Genomic DNA, 25,361 nt, shown 5'->3' with positions numbered 1-25,361 from the left:
GGGAAAGCCGGAGCCTTGGAATGTCTCCCTCCTTCGCCCACAAAAGTTTTCTTTTCTGTGTGTCGGGGAGGGAGCCCGGGAGGAGGCCGGTGGGGGGAGGCCAGTCTGCTCGCCGAGGATGTGAAGGCGCAGCGGCGACGTGCAAGGCGGAGAAGATTTTCATTTCCTGTGTTACGGGGTGCAAATAATATCAGTATGAAAAACCTGGCGGGGAGATCGGAGATAGCAGTTTTTACATTGATAAGTATTTGTTCATTTCCTGACAACAAAAAAATATAAATCTCTTCAGAAATTAAGCGGCGCGGCTTGTCGGGCACGTTCGTGGCGCGCGGGCCGCCCCCGCCGGCGTAATCGCGGCATCAGCCAGCAGCGCCATCGCGGGCGGAGGCCGCGCGGCACCCACTTTTTGTGTCACTTATTTTCTCGGCGGGCCCGATTTGCATTTTAATGGAAGTAGTTTATAGACTTCTCCGCTGCCTTCGGAGTGCCACAAGTGGCATCATTAAGTGAGCTAAGCCGGATTAATGCTGATAGTAAAGTCAGATAATACAATAACAGAGGCCTCCATTCCATTTGCATTAGGTGAGGAGCGCGGGGCTGCCTGGTGGCTGGCGATAATTTGTAAGCGCGATATGTTGTACTTGAGAGGATAAGATTAAATTTAGTGGGTTTAACTGTCATCCCAGTAAGTCAATTACTTCATCTTTTCAGCCTTTGAATTTCTTTTATAAATAAAATAAATGGAATATTGAGCTGCTCCGCGGCCATTTCGAGCTCCCGTGAAGAAGAATTACACAGGCCGAGCCAAAAAAATAAAAGGCTTCGGATTCAGCTCCATAAACAAAATATAAACTCCATTCAGGTGCCAGCATGGCAGCAGCCCCGAAATATTGTCCATCTCTCATATCACAAGCATGACAGATTCCATTGTGACTTTAGTTTCTCCATAATAGGAAATATTTATGTTGTGCCTGGGTGTTTTCTGTTCCTTTCCCTCTTATTATGGGAGGCAAACAGGCCAACGCAGGGCCATGTGCTTCCCCCTTTCCCTCCCTCCCTCGCCTGCCTCTCCTTGCCCTGCACTAAATATTTAGTGTTGGGGGCGGATATTAAGGCAGCCTCGTGACCCCAGGAGATGCCGCAGATTTCAAGAGGGTCGGAGATCAACAGAAGGGGGGCAACTTCTTTCAGGCCCTCCCCCTGGCCCCCACCCTGGCCTGTTGCCCTTGTAGATGGCTTCTCTGCATGAAAAGTTTAGCTATCTAGCATCAGCAAGCGGAATCTCGATAGAAGAACCTCAACATCTTCATTTATTCAAAGAGAGATGGGGCGGGGCAGGTGGGGAGGGGGTGGTGTGGGACAAGGAAGAAAAAGAAACTCAAGCAGTTGAACCCCTATAGATGGCACCAGCCAGTGTAAGTCCTGTTTTAGGAGACTCCAACTCTGCTGTGTTCTCTACACATTAATAAACATGTACTCAAAAAATATAGGTGTCTTTCCTAATCATGGAAGGATGGATGGATGGATGGATGGATGGATGGATGGATGGATGGATGAGTGAGAGAAAGACACAGACAAGACATAATCCATGTCAAAACCCTATAAACTGGTGGCTCAAGAGCTCAGCACAAAGTGCAGTTGAACCAAATGGTAAGGGTCAGGGGGCCAGCCACACAGTGTGATCGTGTGCCTGCTCCATGCCCTGCCCTGTCTGGGTCCTGTAGAGCCAAGGGAAGGCATGAAGGAATGTCCTTGAGAGGATTAGCCACATATACTTTGGAGAGACTCAGGAAAATATTCAACAAGCAGCCTTTAATAAAGTGATCCACGGTGATGTATGGATAAGAATGAGGGCATGAAAGGCTCTCAGGTTCCTGCCCATCTTGCCTCCCTCTTCTCCTACTCCTCTTCCACGAAAACACTCTCTTCAGATTGCACCTGAAATGCATGTATGCCATGCCATGTATACAAATACATGCCATGTATTTGCATGGATTATTCCGTCGTTTCTCTTCTTCACCTGCTAAATTCTAGCCTTTTCAAGACCCATGTCATCCATTCCTCTGTGAACCTTTCCTAGCCCACACAAACAGATGAAGGCTCTATGTGCAATCTCTGATACAGTAGCCCATGTACTGTTCCTCAAGCATTTATTGATACCCTGCCTCTCCCATCCAGCTCCGAGCTCCTTGAGAAAATGACTGTGTTTACTCACTCATTCATCTCCATCAAGTACTGAGTTCACAGCTCAGTGCTGTACTGAGTGCTAAGGACACAAAGATGAACAAGATGTAGTTCTTACCCACAAACAGCTGATTCTAGGAGATGAAACAGGCCTATAAACAATCATAATACCATCTTAGAGTATCTGTTTTCCTGGTATTTGGCACAGAACTTGACCTGTAAAACATGCTAAGCAAATGTTGGTGAAATGAATGACGTTTCAATGAGACATGGAGATTTCACCTAGGAGATTCTGAAAACCCATAACACCAAAGTTGTGAGGCTGCTGTCACATCTTTCTCTGCACCTTCTTTGTCTCCAACCCTCTCCACCTTCACTATCAAGGTCAAGTGTTTCAACAAAAGAACTAGAGTAATGTCTCCAGAAGGGTCAAAGGGTCTTAAGAAGGTAACAGCCTAAAACCATCTCAGATGACATGGAGCTGCTCGGTGACTTTTGGGAGCTCTCAGTCCTGGTGGAGACCTCCATCTCAAGTCAAAATGCAACACTCACTCCAAACAGAAATCTCCCTAAAAGACATTAATTCACACTTTCAACGCTTTATGACCTCCCACTATGTGCCAAGCACTCTTAAAGACTTTAGAGGAATGTAAAAATGGATCATATTTCATCTTCAATCTGCTCAGAATTCTCTTTGGGTGGGCAGTGTGGAGCAGCAGAAAAGTATGTTATTTGTTACAAGGGAGGCGTGGATGAAAACAGCCTGCCTCCTGTATTCTGATTTTTTTCCTTTAGTCACCTGTCAGGAGTCTGCAAGTGAACTATTTTTAATAACAGTGATGACAATTTTTATATGTCATATATTTTAAAAAATCTTAAGCGCTTTGTATATTCTGTATCTCCTTTGTTAAGTGCCAAGTGCTACCTTCCCCCATCTCCTGCCCCTAGAAAGTCTCCAGAGGCCTCAATAGAGATCCCAATTGGGAAGCCTTTGCCAGGACAGTAATGACAGGTGTGCGTGTTTGTGTGTGTCTTTCTCTGACTTCATTCCAAAGCCAAATATATAAATGACTTTTAGATTGTCCCTTGTTTTGTATTATCCATGCCTCTGCCCTTCACTAGTGCGGATAATGGAGAGTTCACTGTACTGTGATTAATTATGCAGCCAGGGCTGAAAGCCAACAGTTACAAAGTGTTAGGAGTTTCAGACACTTCAAGAGGGACGAGGATTTTGTTTCTTTGTTTGTTTAATTGTTTAACTTTTATCTAGTATTGATTGATTGCCCACTCTGTTCCAGATACTCTACCAAGCACTTTTATGTACGTCATGTCGTTCAGGGCTCACAGCAACCCTATGTGGTGGGCACTATTGTAATCCCCATTTGATTTTTTGTGTGCGTAACTATATGTCTTACTAAGAAAATTAAAATTTGAAACTTTCAGTGAAAACATTATGGAAACAAAATTTAGAGGTCATATTTTTATAATAAGGGAAAATTACTAGTTTCTCATCATTAACAATGCACCTAAACTAATAAACAGACACTTCAACCTTTTTCGTTTATTTTAAAAAATGCTAAAATAGAATTTATTTTAGGGTTGAATTTGAAATTATGCAGACTATTACAAGCCTCCATTTCTGTAATTCATTAACTCTATAAAGAATTCATAAGTTATCCCCATTTTAGAGCTGAGAAAACAGGGTCAGAAAAGGTATGTGACTCTCCCAAACTAATAATGGCTGGCAAATATTTTATAAAATATGATTAATGACTTGATTAGTAACTGGTGTATTACCTAAGCATCACAAATATTAAATGCATATTCTCTTTTAGCCTAATTGTCCTAATAATTTCTCTTTAATATCTTCAACATGGGATCCAAAACACTGCAGGATTCCCTGTGACGTTTCCCTGAGTCTATGGACAATTTAGTAAAACAATGAGTTCTGACCTTTCGGATCCATGCTCAATGTATAAATCTTAGAGGTTAGACCTGAGGCTGTGGCCCGGCGCTTGGGTGGTGACAACATACCACATTGTAAGTTTCCATCTTTACATATTTTCCCCTTAAAGTAAAGGAGAAGAGGTACTAGCAAGCATGTAATATGTGCCAAGAGACTACACATGCATGGCCTCATTAATCATGGCAATCTAGAAAGGTTAACACTATTCTCTTTTACACAGAGGGACCAGGGGCACAGCAAAATAAAGTGTGCACAAAGTCGCAGAGGTCAAAACTAGCTCTGTGTAGCTCCAAAGTTCATATTCCTTCCAGCTCTCTTGGAATTAAGCTTATGAACTATAAAACTACAGTATTAATGACACATTGTCAGTGACCTTGATAAGATGTTAGTCTGCAACTATGAGATGAGCTGTTTTCTCAGCTCTAAAATGGGGATAACTTATGGATTCTTTATAGAGTTAATGATAACTTATGAATTCTTTATAGAGTTAATGAATTACAGAAATGGGGGCTTGTAATAGTCTGCATAATTTCAAATTTAACCCTAAAATAAATTCTATTTTAGTTTTTTTTAAATAAACTAAAAATGTTGAAGTGTCTGTATATTAGTTTAGGTGGCATTGTTAATGATGAGAAACTAATAACACATTTTTGGTCAAAGTATTTCTAGGCTATTATCCCTAAGACTAATGATGAATTTCAGTTCTTCTCTTGTGACTTATTCTCTGTTAGTTAAAGCAAACAAATAAACCTTTGTATTATTCACTCTGAGGCTAAACATTATTCACTTCTTATCTCCAACTCTTTTTTTTTTTTCTTTGTCTCTTAACCCTATTCTTGTCTCTACTATTTCCAGGTGTGGTCATAAACCATTCCACTGTTTTTCAAGCATAACATTTCCAGTTCCTCTGGAGAAGTTTTTCTCCAAATGATGTTTGAGTACCGATTTCTATGTTTCACTTTCTGCCCACAAGATTATTTATATATATATGGCTGTGATCTTCCTATTTACAGTTTTCTTTCCTTTTTAAAAAAATGTCTTTCCCTACAACAAATTAGAAATACTTGGTCAGCATATACCATATTCTATAGCCTTTCTTGGATTTGAGAAGCTCACTTCACTAATTTATTTTTACATTTTAGCCAAAAAAGAATGTGCCAAAAGAAAACAGACTTCAAATAGAATTTATCATTTTAAAGCACAGTTCCATAACCAATTTGACTTCAGTTGTTTTATTATTCCAATTAATCTCTTTAAACCTCTCTAAAGAGTTGGCATTTACATTTTTCATTTCCATCATTACGAACATTCTTCTAATAATAATATTTCCTAATGCCTACACCATTTCTGGGTTTGATTCTGTAATACGTGGAAACGTTAATCAGCAACCTAAGCCTGAGTGTTCTTACAGATATCAGTGTCCCATTTTCTCTAAAATTAGCAATGTCACGCAAGCTTTCAGATGCTGTAATTACAACAGCAACAGAGCAGAAAAGCTCCCGACAGCCACCCAGGCTCCAGCAGCCTCAGAATCAGCCCACCCCATCTGGAAACATAAGCATTCCTTCCTCTCTTTCACCTCTGGCTTCTTGCTCCCTTCTGCTGGAGTCCTCTGCTCTAAAACCCCCAATGCAATCCAAGTTTTGTTTTCAAACTTGCCACTAGCTTCTGCCGAAAGGTCCATGCATCTTAGCTTCCAGACCAACCTTGGCTCTTTGTCCAAGACCCCAGGTCACAAGACTCTCAGTCCTTAGATGCATTGGCCAGGAAAAGGCCGTGCTAAATCTCATAGGAGGCAGAGAGGACAGCTGTCTGTACAGATGACGTGAGGAAGGCTGAAAAACATCCTTGTCCTTAGACACTTGGCCCATTTCTCCTACATAGGACACCCATGTTGCTAAATCCTTGGTTCGAAGGCTGTGGAGTTGGGGATCTTGTCCTTCTGCCTTCCAGAGCTTCCCAGTGGGGGCTTGCAAAAATGTATGGCCTTTTCTCTGACCAAATATTGTCCTCCCATCTCTACCTCCTTTCTTTGGCAGGGAACAATGCTGAACACCCAAGAAGAAATCATTTCCCTCCCTCCGTCCGCTTGTTAGTTCTTTGATGAGAGCAATGTAGGGTTGCATACCCCTGTGTACCCTTGGACATGTATCTTGACTTCCCTTCAGGTACCTTCCACAAGAATGGAAACCTTGGGTAAATGAAAGTGAGATGAGGTCAGATACCGTGTCTTATTCAACAGTACACCCTGGCACCCAGCATAGAGCCTAAAATAGCATATGCACTTGATAAATATTTGTTGAATGAATAAATAAACTGAACTGCATGCCTTTTGTGATCTCCTTCTGAAATATCATATGTATTTAGTAAATATTTGTTGAATGTAATGAATAAGTATATATGAAGACAATACTTATCTCAGTGAGTTTTGAAGGGATAGCTATAAAGATTATATAAGATAGCCTGGGCGCGGTGGCTCAAGCCTGTAATCCCAGCACTTTGGGAGGCCGAGACGGGCGGATCATGAGGCCAGGAGATCGAGACCATCCTGGCTAACCCGGTGAAACCCCGTCTCTACTAAAAAAAATACAAAAAACTAGCCGAGCAAAGTGGTGGGTGCCTGTAGTCCCAGCTACTCGGGAGGCTGAGGCAGGAGAATGGCATAAACCTGGGAGGCGGAGCTTGTAGTGAGCTGAGATCCGGCCACTGCACTCCAGCCTGGGCGACAGAGCGAGACTCCGTCTCAAAAAAAAAAAAAAAAAAAAAGATTAAATAAGATAATCTGCTTAATATAAATTGATTCCTACTTCACATAGTGACTTCTAAGCAAAAAACACATAGAGAGATAAGGTGAGTAAGAGAAAAATAAAAGATTGAAACGAAACAAAAGATGTCCAAATGCTAAGAAGTTTTTTTAAAGCCCATGCAGTCGTTTTAAATGTCCACAAATTCCTTCATATTTCTTCCTTCAAAAGTGGAACCTAATTCCCTTCTTTCTGAGCAATCTGAACTTTGTGACTCATTCCTAAGGAATAAATACAGTTGCCTTTTGAACAACAGGAGTTTGAACTGTGAGGGTCCACTCATACGCAAATTTTCTTCCACCTCTGCCACGCCTGAGACAGCAAGATTCACCCCTTCTCTCTTGAAGACAATGAAGGTAAAGACCTTTGTGATAATCTACTTTCACTTAATGAATAGTAAATACATTTTCTTTTTATTAGGATTTTCTTAATAACATTTTCTTTTCTCTACCTTATCATATTGTAAGAATACAATTTATAACATATACAAAATATGTGTTAGTTGACTGTTTATGTTATCAATGAGGCTCTGGCCAAGAGTAGGCTATGGGTAGTTTGAGTTACATTTAGATTTTTGACTGCATGGCATAGGAGTTGACGTCCCTCACTCCTGTTTATTGAATGGTCAACTGCAAAGTGGTGGTGACAGTGTTCAACTTTGGAGACGGTCATAAAAGGCTTCCTACTTGTCCTTATGGATCACTTGGACCTGGAAAGCTGCTGTCGTGTCATGGAGAAAGACTTACCTGATGAGGAACTGAGGCCTCCAGCCAGTAGTCAAAGAGGGACAAATTCCCTAGACTAACAGTCACACAAGTGAGCTCAAAAGTGAACCTCCAGCCCCAGGAAAGCATCCAGATGACTCCATTTTGGCTGACAGCTGGTCTGCAAGCTTATAAGGGACTGCAATCCAGGGCCACTCAACTAAACTGCTTTCAAATTCCTGACCCACAGACTCTGTGAGATAATGATCGTTTGTAGTTTTAAGACAATAAATTTTGGGATAATTCATCACACTGATATAGACAACTTACAATAGCCCCATAAAACCTTTTGCCAAGAGGCCTATGCAGCACTCTTGGGCTAGAACTACTTTGCTTCCTCTGGCAGATTCAGTCCTATGTCTGTTCATGCCAGGTCTTGGGCAAGGAAGCATTGGCTGGCCCTCTTCTTGTGGGGTGGACCTCTTCTTGCAAAGTGGCCATCTCCTTTCAGTTTTTCTTGATTCCGTTAGCAGCTCCAGTTTCCACTGCTATGTCAGCTATATATCCCTTGCCTCTGTTTTTGCCTCAGTGGTAAAACCTAGGCAGAAATCAAAACATCCACAGGCCAAAGAGAAACTTAACTGTTCTTTGTTTAGCTTACATTTTGTTTGGTTTTTAAGATGTGAGCTATGGTTTGAAAGTTGGAAGGATACTTTTTTTTTTTGCTTCATTGATTTCTTTACCTTCATTTTCTGCTCTTCATCTTCACGTGTATTTACTTCTTAGGTGATTATAGCATTTATAACCACTTTATTGAGGTATAATTGACATGCAAAAAGCTGTAGATATTTAATGGATACAGTTTGATGTGTTTCGAGATAAGTATATATCCATGAAACCATCATCACTTTCAATATCATAAACATATCTATCAACTCCAAAAGTTTTCTCCCACCTGGAAGTGTACTTTTGATTTAACATGATTTAACATTGACTGACCATATGTATTTCGTTATTCTCTCACCCAATAAAAATAATAGCAAAAGAAAATATAAAGAGATATCAGGCAACAAAGATTAAAATAACCAGAAGGGAGACAACAAGAAACAAAAGATTTTAACAGACTTTTAGATGCAGGTAGAAGAGTGAGAACTGGCATAGCAGAGTGGAAGAAGCCCAACTTAGGAAGATCAATGGTACAATTCAATTGGATGATCCAATTAAGAGTAGATACAATTTTCCCTTAATATCTTTGGAAAAGCTGAGAGCTTCTGAATGTGAAGCTTTGTAAAGAAGACACGAGGTGCCGGATGCGGGGGCTCACGCCTGTAATCCCAGCACTTTGGGAGGCCAAGGTAGGTGGATCACGAGGTCAGGAGATCAAGACCATCCTGGCTAACATGATGAAACCCCGTCTCTACTAAAAATACAAAAAAAAATTTAGCTGGGTGTGGTGGTGCGCACCTGTAGTCCCAGCTACTCAGGAGGCTGAGGCAGGAGACTTGCTTGAACCTGGGAGGTGAAGGTTGCAGTGAGCCGAGATCATGCCACTGCACTCCAGCTTGGGCAACAGAGCAAGACTCTGTCTCAAATTAAAAAAAAAAAGAGAGAGAGAGAGAAGAAAAAAAGAAAAAAAAAAAAAAGACATGAGCTAAGTATTAGCGTTCTCCTGAGAAATAGAACCAATACGACGGATAGATTGATGGATAGAGATAGAGTGATCAATCGATCAATAGATGATTGATAGATAGATAGATAGATAGATAGAGATGAATAATGGGAATTGGTACACACAGTTATGGAGGGTGAAGAAGTCCCATAATATGCTGTCTGCAAGATGGAGAACCAGGAGTGCTGATGTCCAGGGGCAGGAGAAAATGGATGTCTTCCATCTCTCAGCTCAAGAAGACAGAGAGGCCGGGCGCGGTGGCTCAAGCCTGTAATCCCAGCACTTTGGGAGGCCGAGACGGGCGGATCACGAGGTCAGGAGATCGAGACCATCCTGGCTAACACAGTGAAACCCCGTCTCTACTACAAATACAAAAAAAAACTAGCCGGGCGAGGTGGCGGGCGCCTGTAGTCCCAGCTACTCAGGAGGCTGAGGCGGGAGAATGGCGTGAACCCGGGAGGCGGAGCTTGCAGTGAGCTGAGATCTGGCCACTGCACTCCAGCCTGGGCGACAGAGCGAGACTCCGTCTCAAAAAAAAAAAAAAAAAAAAAAAAAAGAAGACAGAGAAAACCCATACTTCCTTTGCCTTTTTATTCTATTTAGACCCCCAATGGATTGGATAATGCCTGTCCACATTGTTAAGGGCAGTCTTCCTTACTCAGTTTACTGATTCAGATGCTAATATCTGCTGGGGACAACTTCACAGACATGTCCAAAAATAACATTTTACCAGCTACCTGGGCATCTCTTGGCCCTGTCAAGTTGACATATAAAATTAACCATCACAAGGTGTAAGATGGGAAACAAGGTAATTGATTGGATAGTTGTATATAGACTAGTGGGGCCTCTGCCCTCCAACATCCTGACCAGCCTGTCCCGTCATTCCACACCGTTGGCAGGAGAGTCGGCCTTCTCTTTGAGGAAACTGAATCTGAGAATCTTCAGGCTTGGGAACACAATCTCAAGTTTGTTTTGGGAGACACTGAGACGTAGGAGAAAATAAGAGAATTGAGGGAGAATCTGTCTACTAACGAATGTATTCTCAATATTTTTCCCTGCCCTGTTTAAAGAATTCCAGTAGTTTGGCTAATAAATAGAAGGCAGGAGATTGGGGGATAATTCTTAAAATAAACTGAATGATCCCATGGACAAAACATGTAAATAGGCTGACATTAGACACTCCCCATCCCCACCAGTGAAAATGTGACTTACTGCTTAACTGATCTTCAGAGGAGCCCGTGAGTTAACAAGTCTCCCTATATACACAGAGCCTCCAAGTAACTTTTTTTTTTTTTTTGAGACGGAGTCTCGCTCTGTCTCCCAGGCTAGAGTGCAGTGGCCGGATCTCAGCTCACTGCAAGCTCCGCCTCCCAGGGTCCTGCCATTCTCCTGCCTCAGCCTCCCGAGTAGCTGGGACCACAGGCGCCCGCCACCTAGCCCGGCTAGTTTTTTGTATTTTTAGTAGAGACGGGGTTTCACCGTGTTAGCCAGGATGGTCTTGATCTCCTGACCTCGTGATCTGCCCATCTCGGCCTCCCAAAGTGCTGGGATTACAGACTTGAGCCACCGCGCCGGGCCGCCTCCAACTAACTTTTAGTGCTCCACTCCTAAACTTCCACAGCCAACCAAGGATCACAAGTCACAAGATAAAAATCACCAAGAGAAAAGTCAAAGGCCAAAAGAAGAAGAGGAGGAAGAAGGAAGGAGAAGAAGGAAGGAGGAGGAGGAGGAGGAGGAGGAGGAGCCTAAAGAAATAGAATACATGAATTAGAAAAAAACTTTAAGAGATGAAATTAACATAGAGGAAGAAGAGAAAGTACGGAACAAGAAAAAATACTATATTAGTTTCCTATAGCTGCCTCAAAAGAATTATCAAAAATTGGGTAGCTTAAAACAAACAAAAAATTATTGTTTCACAGTTCAAGAGTCCATAATTCTGAAACCATGGTGTTGGCAGGGTATCTGGCAGAAGAAATTTCTAAGCAGCAAAGCATTCAAGATGTAACTTGGGTGCTGTTAAATGCATTCAGTTTGTTTGTTTGTTTGTTTTGTTTTTTTGTTTTGTTTTGTTTTGAGACCGAGTCTCGCTCTGTTGCCCAGGCTGGAGTGCAGTGGCAAGATCTTGGCTCACTGCAAGCTCTGCCTCCCAGGTTCACATCAGTCTCCTGTCTCAGCCTCCCGAGTAGTTGGGAGGCTACAGGCACCACTACAGGCGCCAGCCACCACGCCCAGCTAACTTTTTTTGTATTTTTAGTAGACACGTGTTTTCACCGTGTTAGCCAGGATGGTCTCTATCTCCCGACCTCGTGATTCGCCTGCCTCGGCCTCCCAAAGTGCTGGGATTACAGGCGTGAGCCACCATACCCGGCCAGATGCACTCAGTTTTATAAGGGAAGCAGAGCATAAAAATTTGGAAAATTTGGAGCCTCATAATGTGATAGAAAAGAAAATCCCATTTTCTGAGTAGAAATTCAAACTGGCTGCAGAAATATGCATAAGCAATGAGAAACCAAATGTTAATCCCCAAGACAATGGCAAAAATGTCTCCAGGACATATCAGGGGTCTTCACAGCAGCCCCTCCCATCACAGATCTGGAACCCTAGGAGGAAAAAAATGGTTTCATGGGCCAGGCCAAGAGTCCCTATGCTGTGTGCAGTTTAGGGACTTGGTGTCCTGCGTCCCAGCTGCTGCAGCCATGACTAAAAGGGGCCAAGGTAAAGCTCAGGTCATGGCTTCAGAGGGTGCAAGCCCCAAGGCTTGGAAGCTTCCATGTGGTGTTCTTTGTAGGGACACTGAAGTCAAGAATTGAGGTTTGGGAACCTCCACCTAGATTTTACGGGCTGTATGGAAACACCTGGATGTCCAGGCAGGAGTTTGCTACAGGGGTGGGGCTCTCATGGAGAATCTCTGCTAGAGTAGTACAGAAGGAAAATGTGGGGTTGGAGCTCCCACACAGAGTCCCTACGGAGACACCACCTAGTGGAACTGTGAGAAGAGGACCACCATCCTCCAGACCCCAGAATGGTAGATTCACTGACTGCTCGCACCATGTGCCTGAAAATGCCACACTCAACATCAGCCCATGAAAGTAGTTGTAAGGGAGGCTGTACCCTGCAGAGCCACAGGAGTGAAGCTGCTCGAGGCCATGGAAACTCACCTCTTGCATCAGCGTGACCAGGATACAAAACATGGAGTCAAAGGAAATCATTTTGGAGCTTAAAGATTTGACTGCTCTGCTGGATATTGGACTTGCATGGGGCCTGTGACCCCTGTGTTTTGACCAAGTTCTCCCATTTGGAATGGCTGTCTACCCAGTGCCTGTACCCACATCCTAGATCCCCATTGTATCTAGGAAGTAAGTAACCTGCTTTTGATTTTACAGGCTCATAGGCAGAAGTGACTTGCCTTGTCTCAGATGAAACATAGGAGTGTGGACTTTTGAGTTAATGCTGAAATGAGTTAAGGCTTTGGGGTACTGTTGGGAAGGTATGGCAGATTTTGAAATGTGAGGACATGAGATTTGGGAAGAGCAGGGTTTGGCTGTGTCCCTACCCAAATCTCATCTTGAATTGTAACTCTCACAATTCCCATGTGTCATGGGAGGAATCCAGTGGGAGGTGATCGAATTATGGACAAGGGTTTTTCTTGTGCTGTTCATGTGATAGTGAAGGAATCTCATGAGGCCATATGGTTTTAAAAATGGGAGTTTCCCATCACAAACTCCCTGCGTGCTGCCTTCCATGTAAGATGTGACTTGCTCCTCTTGCTCCTCCTTGCATTCCACCATGCTTGTGAGGCCTTCCCAGCCGTATGGAACTGTAAGTCCATTAAACCTCCTTTTCTTTCCAATCTCAGGTATGTCTTTATCAGTAGCATGAAAACAGACTAATACAGTCCCTAACTAGCCTCCCTGCAGCACTAGGGCAGGTGAATAAGTTAGAGACTTCGGGGACATCTGGATTTTAGGTACGTTCAGCCACTGGCATGGGGCTCTGAAGGGTTGCTGGCGCACACATTTGTGGAAGGCTGCCTCCTGTTCCTAGTGCCAGTTTCTGTGATCACTGATGGGCAGCAGGACCGACAGTAGGAAAGAAGAGCTGGACACAGGGAGGGAACAGCGTGTGGAACAAGGATCCACTGACACCTCTGAATCTGACCCCAACACTCACTTCCTCTAATCATGGTGACATCCAGCATGTGATGGCTGCTGCTTCATGCCCACCTCTCAATCTTACATGGATTCTCTGGGCTGGCTGTAACTCCAAACCATACAGGGAAAGAGATTTAGAAAAACATAGTTTCAATGTAACCAAGGAGACCAGTAGAAAATCACAGTAGAAAATCAACACCATGGAACCACTCATGGAAGAGGATTCTAGAAAACATAGTTCTGAGTTAAGCAAGCTGATACAGTACAAAACCACCTAAAGAGATGAGGAAATAATGCAGACGAAGTGGAACAAAAGTGTAAAGAGAAAAGAGAGCAAAGTTAAAAGTTTAAGATTTAGTCCAAGAGACCCAATATTCAAATGATAGAAATGCTTGGAAAAAAAGAATAAACTAGCAGAAATAAAATTCTCAAAGCAATTAAGAAAATGCTTCAGGAGGGAAGAGAATTATCCTCCAAGTTGGTAGACTCATCTGGTATTCATGATGAAGGGTTCATTGGGTATAAAGTGTAATGAATACAAGAGAATCAAGGCACATAACTGAAATTTTGAAACACCATAAGCAAAGATAAGATACCAAAAGTCTACAGGAAAACAGCATAGCAGGTCACATAGTAGAGACTAAGAATTCAAAATAACAATATTGGAGATTCAAAGATAACTGAACAATGCCTTCAATATTCTAAGAATAATTATTTTGAATTTTCAGTCTAGGATTCTATACTTAGTAAAAATAATCAACTTTAGAGACAGAATAAAGACATTTTTAGATAAGTAAGATAAAAAAATGTACTTCTTATGTATCCTTTCTGGGAAAGCTACTAGAGTATATACTCTGGAAAAACCAAACAGGGAGAAAAATACAACAGAATACAGGAATTCAATGCTGGAAAGTAGCAAAGGAAAATCTCAGGATGACAATTATGTATCAGATCTAAGAAGTGATTCTTTCAGACCAGAACAGAAGTCCACTGTCTTCAAGGAAACAGTGGAATCGACACATTGACACTGTAGAAAATAATGGTGTATTTTTGAGAGAGCTATTGGAAACTTTGGGGGAAAATAAAATAAAAAGCCAGGGAAATAAAATCATAAAGCAATTGTTAATTCTAGGAAAGAGGAAAAATGAAAGTTTGAAAAAGAAAATGCAATCTGGTAAAATACCTAGTCCATTAATTTTTTTGTATAGTGGTGATACAAATTTTGTATAGTGGTAATACAAATTTTGACTATAAAATTTAAAATTCTGGCATAATAATATTGAGATGACAGAGAAGTGAAAGTGGGAATGGAAGTTCATGTAACTGTAATAATAGAGTATTATTGCTATGTATATAGGACTATTTTCTTAATTTTGTTTTTCAGATATCTCATTGTTAGTGTGTAGAAACCCTGCCAATTTTTGTAAGTTGATTTTTTTATCCTGCAACTTTACTGAATTTATGTATCGGTTCTAATAGTGTTTTGGGTATACTCTTTAATGTAAGATTATGTCATCACCAAACAGTGACAGTTTCACTTCCTGTTTTTATTTGGATGCCTTTTATTTCTTTCCCTTGTCTTTTAGCTCTGGCAAGGACATCCAGTACTATGTTGAGAAGTGGTGAGAATGGGCATACTTACTTTGTTCCAGATCTTAGAGGAAAAGCTTTCAACTTTTCACCTTTGAGTATGTTAGGTAACCCCATATATGGGCTTCTCATATATGACCTTTATTATGTTGAGGTGCATTCCTTCTACACCTAATTTTTGAGAAATTTTATTATGAAATTATATTGAATTTTGTCAGTGGCTTTCTGTGCATCTATTGAGATGATCATATGGCTTTGTCTCTTATTAATATGGTGAATCACATTTATTGATTTGCATTTCTTGAGCCACTCTTGCTCAAGGGATAAATCAGACTTGATCATGGTGAATGATACTTTTAATGTACTGTTGAATAAGGTTTGCTAGTATTTTCTTGAGGATCTTGCATCTATGTTCATCAGTGATATTGGCCTGTAGTTTTCTTTCCTTGTGTCTTTGTTTGGCTTTGGTATCAGAGTAAGTCTAGCCTTTTAAAATGGGCTTAGAAGTATTTCTTCCTCTTCAATTTTTTGGAAGAGCTTGAGAACAATTTTTGGTATTAGTTCCTTAAATATTTTGTAAAGTTCATCTGTGAGGCCATCTTTTCCTGGGCTTTTCTCTGATGGGAGACTTTAATTCTCACTGAATGTCTTTACTCATTATGGTCTGTTCAGATTTCTGATTTCTTCATGATTCAGTCTTAGTAGGTTATATGTTTCTAGGAATTTATTAGTTCCTTCTAGGTCAACATCTGTACTTATCAGAGAAATGCAAATTAAAACCACAATGAGATGGCGTGTTACATCTGTTAGACTGGCTGTTATCCAAAAGATGAAAGACAACAAGTGTTGGCAAGGGTGTGGAGTACAGGGAACCCTGTACACTGCTGGTGGGAATGTAAATTAGTACAGCCATTTTAGAACACAGTGTGAAGGCTCCTCAAAACACTAAAAAAAGAATTACCATATGACTCAGCAGTCCCACTTCTAGGTATATAGTAAAAGAAATTGAAATCATCTGGTTTGAGTCAGTGTTTGGTTAAAAAAAAAAAAGGACAGGCCCGGCGCGGTGGCTCAAGCCTGTAATCCCAGCACTTTGGGAGGCCGAGACGGGCGGATCACGAGGTGCCGAGACGGGCGGATCACGAGGTCAGGAGATCGAGACCATCCTGGCTAACACGGTGAAACCCCGTCTCTACTAAAAAATACAAAAAACTAGCCGGGCGAGGTGGCGGGCGCCTGTAGTCCCAGCTACCCGGGAGGCTGAGGCAGGAGAATGGCGTAAACCCGGGAGGCGAAGCTTGTAGTGAGCGGAGATTGCGCCACTGCCCTCCAGCCTGGGCGACAGAGCGAGACTCCGTCTCAAAAAAAAAAAAAAAAAAGGCAATAAAATAAACTGAAATCGGTGTGTCCAAAAGTTGTCGTCTCTCCCATGTTCCTTGCAGCATTATTCACAATAGCCAAGATATGGTAACAACTGAAGTGCCCACCCATAGATGAATTGATTTAAAAAATTAGTATATATGTATATACATATACATACATATATACTAAATATATGTATACTATATATATACACACACACCCACAAATGGAATAGTATTCAGCCTTTAAAAAGCAGGAATCATGTCATTTGCAATAGCATGAATGAACCTAGAAGACATTATGCTAGGTGAAATAAACTAAACACAGAAAGACAAATACCACATGATCTCATGTATAAGTGTAATCTAAAAACATCCAGCTCACAGAAGCAGAGACTAGAATACTGATTATCAGAGACAAAGAGGAGGGCGGGTGGACAGGAAAAGAAGAGATGTTAGTCAAAGAGAACAAAGTTTTGGTTAGGCAGGAAAAATAAGTTCTGTTGATCTATTATCCAGCATAGTGACCACAGTTAGTAATATTGCACTGTATATATCAAAATGGCTAAAAGAGTGGATTTTTAAATGTTCTTGCCACAAATAAATGATAAATATTTGAGATGATGGATGTGTTAGTCTAATCTGATCATTTCACAATGTATATACACATATCAAAACACCACTTTCTACCCCATAAATATATGTAATAATTTGTTGTCAATTAAAAATGAAATAAAACTTAAGAAAGGAGCAGCCAGATTATGTCAAAAACTGATAAACTGAGCCTGTCAAGAAACAGGGTAAATGCCAAAATAAATAATTATACGAGTTACTGGTGGTGGGGAAGAGGGTGGCAGGATTGTGCTATGTTTTTATCATGAACTTTTAATACTATCAGAGTTTTGTTTTAACATACATACAGATTAACTTAGTAAAAATATTTTAATAGAAGATTCACATAAAAGTCTGTATTTCTGATTTCTCTTTGAAAAACAGGAGAACCGGCATCACACACCTGCCTTCCAGAAGGCAGTAATTTCTGAAGCTGAGTAAGGGCAGGTACCCTTCAGTTTACCCCAGTCCCCACCACTCCCATATGTCTGTCTATTTGCTGACCAGGCTTGTAGTGGTCTGATTTGGGGCCTGTTAATGTAGTGTGAGGATGTCCCTGTAAAGTTATGCAAGAAGGAGGAAAGGAAGAGTCTAGAGAAATGAAGCAGCCTCTGCCTGCAAGGCCAGGCAGGACATATAACATGGGAATCCTGAGGCACTACCAGGAGAGGAAAGTGTCACTGGCCAGACAGTCAAAGAGTCAGAGAGGGCTGAGGGTGAAGTGCATCTGAGAAGGAAAGCAAGGACCTCCCTAGTGGGCAGAATGGAGAGTGAAAAGTGAAAAGCAATGGGTACATGTGAGTAACAGGATGCTGAGAAAATCAGCAGTAGGTCTGGAGGAGAGCTCAAGCTTGGCAAGGCCAGGGGGTCCAGGAGGCAGGCTGTGACCCAGAAGAGAGTGCTGAGATCTGTCCCCATTGGCTGCTGCCCCACATTTCAAGTCAGAGCACCCTACTTAATGGCCAAGCTACACAATGATCAATTGTGTCCAGACCCTGGATGCTCCTGTGGAAAAGTAGCTCCAAGAAATGACCAGCTTTTATTTTTATGTAATCTTCATTTATAGTCCACATTTTTCTTCACCGAGAGGTAGAAGGCAGAGATCTGAATAACATCCCAGATGTCTGAAGCATGCAAGGCATTCTCCAGCCTTGAGAATTGCTTAGAAGGAGAGGCACTGGGTGGGCCTCTCAGACCAGATGTCCTGGGAGGCCCCAGGTGATCATCTCAGCCTTATCCAAAGCTCTCTGGGAGCCAGGGTCTGCTTTAAAGCATCTTCTCCTCTGAAAGTGATGTCGAGGCATCATTTTCTGCTCTTGGCAGCAGCACAAACCTTTCACTTAGACCTGATGTACTGTGTGAAAACAGGAGTTTGCAGGCCATTTATCCCCAGGCCTGTCAGCCAGGGGAGAGGCATTTCCCTCAGGAAACATCAAGAGGAAAGTCATATGTTCAGTTCACCAAATAGTACCAAGTCCCCAGGCCTGAGCCCTTCTGACCGGAGTTAGCTTGTTCCTTCTGTGAAACGGGCTGGTGTATTCTTCTCTGTCCCTTGACATAACCGAATTCACATAAGTCGATACAGCTGTGGGACACATGGACCTACTGAACCTAATTACCTACAGGATCTCCTGCCTTGTTTTCACAATAGGAGAGAGACTAACCATGCTGCTTCAACAGGTCTGAGGGCAATAGGGAGATGCCATCATGCCCTGAGTACTCAGCATACTGAGTACTTTTACAGAGATTTTGGGGGAAAACATTGCTCAGAGAATATTGCAATGTGTATTTTTTCCAGATGTGAGGGTGAGCTGGCTCCAACATCTGCCACCCAATACATATTTGCAATGCTTTATGGCACTTTTTGTTTACAAGCCTGATCTTCCCCATCGGACGGCCAGTCCCTCATGGGCCAAAACCATGTCTCATACTGAACATATGGTGAGCAATCAAAGTTCATAGAATAAATGGGCCGTGCCTACTAATTGATTTATTAAGTGTAGCAAGGGTCAACATTTCTGGGGGAAAATACTCAGTGTGCATTCCCATTTAGAGAATCCTGGGACATTGGGGTAAGGATCTGAAGTCATCCTTCTATCCCACACTCGGCCTCCTGGGAGAAATGACAGAGGATTTGGAGATGCTAAATTTGGATTCCAAGAATGAAATTTAGTTAAAATTTAGAAACGGAGAGGGGGACAATGGAAGGAAGGAAGATGGTGGAGTCCCTACTGAATACCAGACACTGTACTGGACACTTTGGATTCTGAAATCCGTATTATCATTTCTGTTTACAGATGAGGAGAGAGAGGCTGAGAGAATTATGTCTCCTTAGTGAAGAGAGCAGCAGTGGCAATCAGCACTGGCGTCTCCTTACCAGTGGCAAGCTCATCCGTAGTCTCTGCCTTCTGCCAATGGTGCTGTCTATCAAAGCTTAGGTTAGGACCACCACGGTGAGTAGCAAAAGCTAGGAAGGTGATGCTAACTATAAGAACATAGAATCTATGCAAGTGTGGCACATATACACCATGGAATACTATGCAGCCATAAAAAAGGATGAGTTTGTATCCTTTGTAGGGACGTGGATGCAGCTGGAAACCATCATTCTCAGCAAACTATCGCAAGAACAGAAAACCAAACACCGCATGTTCTCACTCATAGGTGGGAATTGAACAATGAGATCACTTGGACATGGGAAGAGGAACATCACACACCGGGGCCTATTGTGGGGAGCGGAGAGGGGGGAGGGATGGCATTGGGAGTTATACCTGATGTAAATGACGAGTTGATGGGTGCAGCACACCAACATGGCACATGTATACATATGTAACAAACCTGCACATTGTGCACATGTACCCTAGAACTTAAAGTATAATAAAAATAAAATAAAAAAATAAAGAAAGAAAAAAATGAAACATTTCATTAAAAAAAAAAAAAAAAAGAACGATCTATGCACTGCTGTGTGACACACTTAGAGATCTGGGGGAGAAAATAAAGAAGGGCTTGGATGCCCTGGAAAGACACTGGTGGGGGCACTTAAGTCAAAAACAATTAGGTTTATTACCCACACCAGCCTCCCAAGTAGCTGGGACTACAGGTGCACACCACCACACCCAGCTAATTGTTTGTATTTTTAGTAGAGACTGGTTTCACTGTAGCTAGGGTGGTCTCAATCTCCTGACCTCGTGATCTGCCCCCCTTGGCCTCCCAAAGTGTTGGGATTACAGGCATGAGCCAACACACCTGGCCCCCACTGACATATTTTATTTGGCCAACACAGCATTTGAAAACATTGGCTTGTTTCCTAACTCTTGCCCCAAAACTGCTGTGACGTAAAAGAGCAAAGGTCTACACACACACATGAACACATACATAGCCCATTATCAAATACAAGCCTCCCCTTTCTGAGAATGTCATTCTTTTCACATGAGCACCTGGTTCAGAAGACATCTGTTCAGAGGACATCAGAAGACACCCGGTTGAGAAGACATCTGTGCTACCATTAGGAAGTAAACAGATTCTAGCCTGGTTCCTTGACTGGCCCTGATGTTCAACTAGACCACACATTTTCTTCCATCCATATTCAATCAGAAATCTTCCTGAGTATTCTGGGCAAAAGTATCCAGAGACCTTCCCAAACCTCCACATTTGTGACGGTAGAAATTTTATCTAGGCTGTTGGCTTTATTTTGAATCACATTTCCAACATGAGCCACAGGCTTTCTGTACAAAGCCCCAATCAAATGTTCACCACTTTACATCTGAAACTAAAACTACATTCCTCACAAAACGCCATTTCTCACAAAACAACAGCAACAACAACAAAAAAACAACTGAGTTTGCTTTTTCTGCTTCACAGGAATTTCATGTCAGGATAAGTAGAGAGCTACAAAGTCCTGTTGCACTGAGCACTTAGTGTATAGCTGGGTCATTCACTAACTGCAAACAGTGATAGATTCAAATCTGCATCTCAGGACAATTATAAATCCCTTCATGTCATAGACCTTCCAGGACATCGCCTTCTCCTACTAATATAATAATCAAAACAGCTGATGTTAAACATGGTTCCTTTCAAGGGTTCACATCAGAGGCTGCAACTGGCAGCCCATAAGTTAGGTCCATCCCACTGACATATATATATATATATAGACAGACTCTTACTCTTGTAGCCCAGGCTGAAGTGCAGTGGTGCGATCTGGACTCACGGCAATCTCCACCTCCAGGGTTAAAGCAATTCTCCTGCCTCAGCCTCCCAAGTAGCTGGGACTACAGGTGCACACCACCACACCCAGCTAATTGTTTGTATTTTTAGTAGAGACTGGTTTCACTGTAGCTAGGGTGGTCTCAATCTCCTGACCTCGTGATCTGCCCCCCTTGGCCTCCCAAAGTGTTGGGATTACAGGCATGAGCCAACACACCTGGCCCCCACTGATATATTTTATTTGGCCAACACAGCATTTGAAAACATTGGCTTGTTTCCTAACTCTTGAAGGGTTTCCCATAAATTATCTGGATTTCTGGCTTCTCTTGAAAAGTTGGAGGATCTAGATCTACTGCTTGGCACCAATTAGCTGGAGGAGTGAAGTGGTAACTGTCAGTTTAGGTGAGTTATACTTTGAGATCCGTGGTCCTATTGTCTTATAGCCAGCCCATTCCCTACTGTCTTGCAGCCAGCCTACTTCTTTCATTTAGCCAGCCCTCCTAGCATTGGTGGGTTTTTAAGATTTTGACCCCTGTTCTATGTAGTTTATCTAGAGTTTTCCTGGACATGATATACGTATGTCCAGTTCTACTCTGAACTCCAGACTCATATATGCAGCTATGATATATGACAGCTACTTGATATGTCTATTCAACTGTCTCATACCCACCCAACATGTCCAAAGTAGAGCTCCTCATTCCTTTTCTACCCCCTCCCCAGAAAACCCATATCACCCTAGTGTTTTACATCTTAGCAAAGAAACATGAACAACAACTTAGTTGTTCAAGGCAGAAATCTGACTCATCTTTTATTACTTCTTCTGCCTCAGCTCTCACATATAATCTGTCAACTCTTTTTTCAATTTTACCTCCAAATTGTATCTCAAATCTGTGCACTTCTCTCCATCCCCACCATCGCCTAAAAGGACCAAGTCGCCATCCTTTCTCATCAGAATTTTTAGAATAGTCTCCTAATATCTTGCTACCCAAAGTGTCATCCACAGTCACCTGTATAAATATCACTAGGAGCCTGTAGAAATTCAGAATGTTGGTCCCCATTCCATATCCTCCGAAAAAGAATTGGAATTCTAACAAGATTGCTCAGGTAAGAAGCTCTGAGCTAACAGTGCTAATTTTCCTCCCACCTGCCTATTTTTTACCACCCAATAAAATGATCCTTTAAAATGAAAGTTCAATCACTTCATTTCTATATTGTTTTAAAAAACTTGTATTGGTATTTTGTAACATTAAAGTTATATCCAAATTATTTACAATGGCCAGCAAGGTCCTGGATGGCCCAGCTCTTGCAATTTCTGTGATCTCTTCCTATACTACTCTTACCCTAGCATTCCACTGCCAACACTTGAATATCTAATGGACATGTCCCACATAACATGTCCAAACCAGAATGCTCCGTTTCCCCCCATCTACTTCTCTACTTTTCCCCATCTCAGTAAATGGTGCCACCATTCACCCTATTACTCAGGCCCACATTTCCACATACTTGTGTTAAACCCAACAGCAAGTCCTGCTGGCTCCACCTTTGAAGTATATCATGACTCCAACCCTTTCTTCCAACCTCCCACCCTAGTCCAAGCCTCCAGTCCCTTTCCCTAAGCGTCCCACAGAAAGCTCCTCACTCATCCTGTGTCCACTTTGGCCTTTCTATGGTTTTTTTCCCCACATTGCTTCTGGAATCCTGTTTTTAATCAGATTGAGTCACTCCCTGCTTAAAGCCCTCAAAGGCTCCCCGTCACACCCAAGCTAAAATCAAATCCCTGGCCTACAAGTTGCCAGCTGTGAAATCTGTCCTTACCTTGCATGTTTGATCTCATCTTCTACCACCTTCACCTCCCACACCAGGCCCTAGTCACATGACCTTCTTGCAGTCCTCACACATGGCAACCTCATTTTCAGCCAGGCTCTCTGCACTGCTGTGCCGCTGGTTAGGGGCTCTTCCCTGTATCTTCAGGTGACTCACTATGACTTTTAGGTGTTCACTTCAAGTCGTCTTCCCAAAGCAGCCTTCCCTTCATCTCTTTTAGAAATAGGATCACTGCTTTCTCACTCTTTCTGTACTCAGCTTTATTTGTCTTCATAATACTTACTTTGTTTATACTTACCTTTGTCTCCCTGAATGGAATAAATGCTGCCTAAGGACTGGGATCAGCACATCCCCAGCTCATACATAAGGTTGCCAGATTTAGCAAATAACAATATAGGATGCCCAGTTAGATTTGAAGTTCAGTTAATCAACAAATAACTTTTTAGTATAAGTATGCTTGTGCAATAATTTTTTACCTCTGGCCAACACAGTATTTTAGAACATTAGAACACTGGCATGGTTCTCAATACTAGAGGGGCAATTGTAAGTTGGAGTATGAATTTAAAGTCTGAGTATTATACTTAAAAATTATGCTATTGATCTGAAATTCAAATTTATGTTTTCTGGAAATCCTAATAGAATATTGCCTGGAATTTCACACATCTTCAAAACATTTATGTGAAATACATGAATATAGAAATAAAAGAATAGGCCGGGCGCGGTGGCTCAAGCCTGTAATCCCAGCACTTTGGGAGGCCGAGACGGGCGGATCACGAGGTCAGGAGATCGAGACCATCCTGGCTAACATGGTGAAACCCCGTCTCTACTAAAAAATACAAAAAGCTAGCCGGGCGAGGTGGCGGGCACCTGTAGTCCCAGCTACTCGGGAGGCTGAGGCAGGAGAATGGCGTGAACCCGGGAGGCGGAGCTTGCAGTGAGCTGAGATCCGGCCACTGCACTCCAGCCTGGACCACAGAGCGAGACTCCGTCTCAAAAAAAAAAAAAAAAAAAAAAAAAGAAATAAAAGAATAATTAAAGGCTCAGACTTTTAAAATTGGTTGTGCTGAATGGTCAGGAAGTGCTTTTCAACCTCTGGGAAAAACTCTTTCTAGGTATTCAGGACAAGAACACTGCTCTAATTAGTGTTTATTATAGGGGGTCATCTTTGGGAAATCCATTTTGCCTGTATTTATACTTCCCTTTTCGCAGCAAATTACTGGCTAAATAAAGTCTGATACTCTGATCTGAGATGGCAAGAACTGTTAAAATTTGAAAAGCAATTTTAAAAGATAGAATAGCACAGTAACACCATGCATTTGGAATAGTGATAAGGTGTTTTCACATACATTTCTTCATGTGACCCCCTAAGCAGCTCTAAAGAGGAGGCAGAGCAAGCTGGTTAGTCTCATTTTACAAATGGAGAAACTGAGATTGCAAGAGGCTAAATTATTTGTTCAAGATTGCATAGCTTGGAACTGATAAAGCAATACTTTGAATGTAGATTTTCTAACTCCAAGTCCAACATGCTTTCCACCATATCACATTCCCTTCATAAATATGAATTGCAACTGCATTCACCAAGCAGAGACTCTTACTTAGGCTACAGAAGAATCACGTGTGTAAACAGAGGTATTATGCACTATCTTGGTAACGGCCCTTTCTGGCTATGGACATCAGCCAGTCCTTGGTCCTTGGCTCGGAGGGCTGTGGGATAAAGTGAGGCATCCTTTTAAATGTTTTGTGTCATTTGTCTTTTCAGTGTAAAAGACAATCATTTTAATGTTCTATCAGCTTCAAATACATTTTATTTCAAGTAGTTGGCTCCACAACAAACCAAGAAACTGAAGACAGAGTCTAAATTTGGGTTTCAAAATCTGTTTCCAAGTATTAATTTTGAGTGGAAACAATTTTGGTTGAGTTTGGAGATTATATATATCCCCCAAGAGTGTTTCAGCTCTTGGCCGCCTGTCTCTAAGTTTCACTCTGGTTTCGACCTAGGGGGTTGTTAGATTAGAAGTAGACAGCGTTGGCATGTGGTTACTCTGAATGCCTGTAACCGTTTTTAAAACATGATCTAGAAATGTTGATATTATAAATGACCATTTTTCCAAAATAAGGTTTGCAAGACTTGAAAGTGAAGTCGGATGCCAGAAAGTCTTCGAAGGAGGATTTTGAGTCAGTGATATCCGGTTACCTATTTTATAACAAAGAATAAAGAAAACTCTTGGGGCAGCAATTCATACACTTTTGGATCTAAAACAATGGGCTCAGTGGAGACCCTGGATTTATAACTCTT

Source organism: Piliocolobus tephrosceles, chromosome 11, assembly GCF_002776525.5.
Source record: "Piliocolobus tephrosceles isolate RC106 chromosome 11, ASM277652v3, whole genome shotgun sequence".
Taxonomy (NCBI): domain Eukaryota; kingdom Metazoa; phylum Chordata; class Mammalia; order Primates; family Cercopithecidae; genus Piliocolobus; species Piliocolobus tephrosceles.
The sequence above is the reverse complement of the archived record's forward strand: the minus strand, read 5'-3'. Positions refer to the sequence as shown.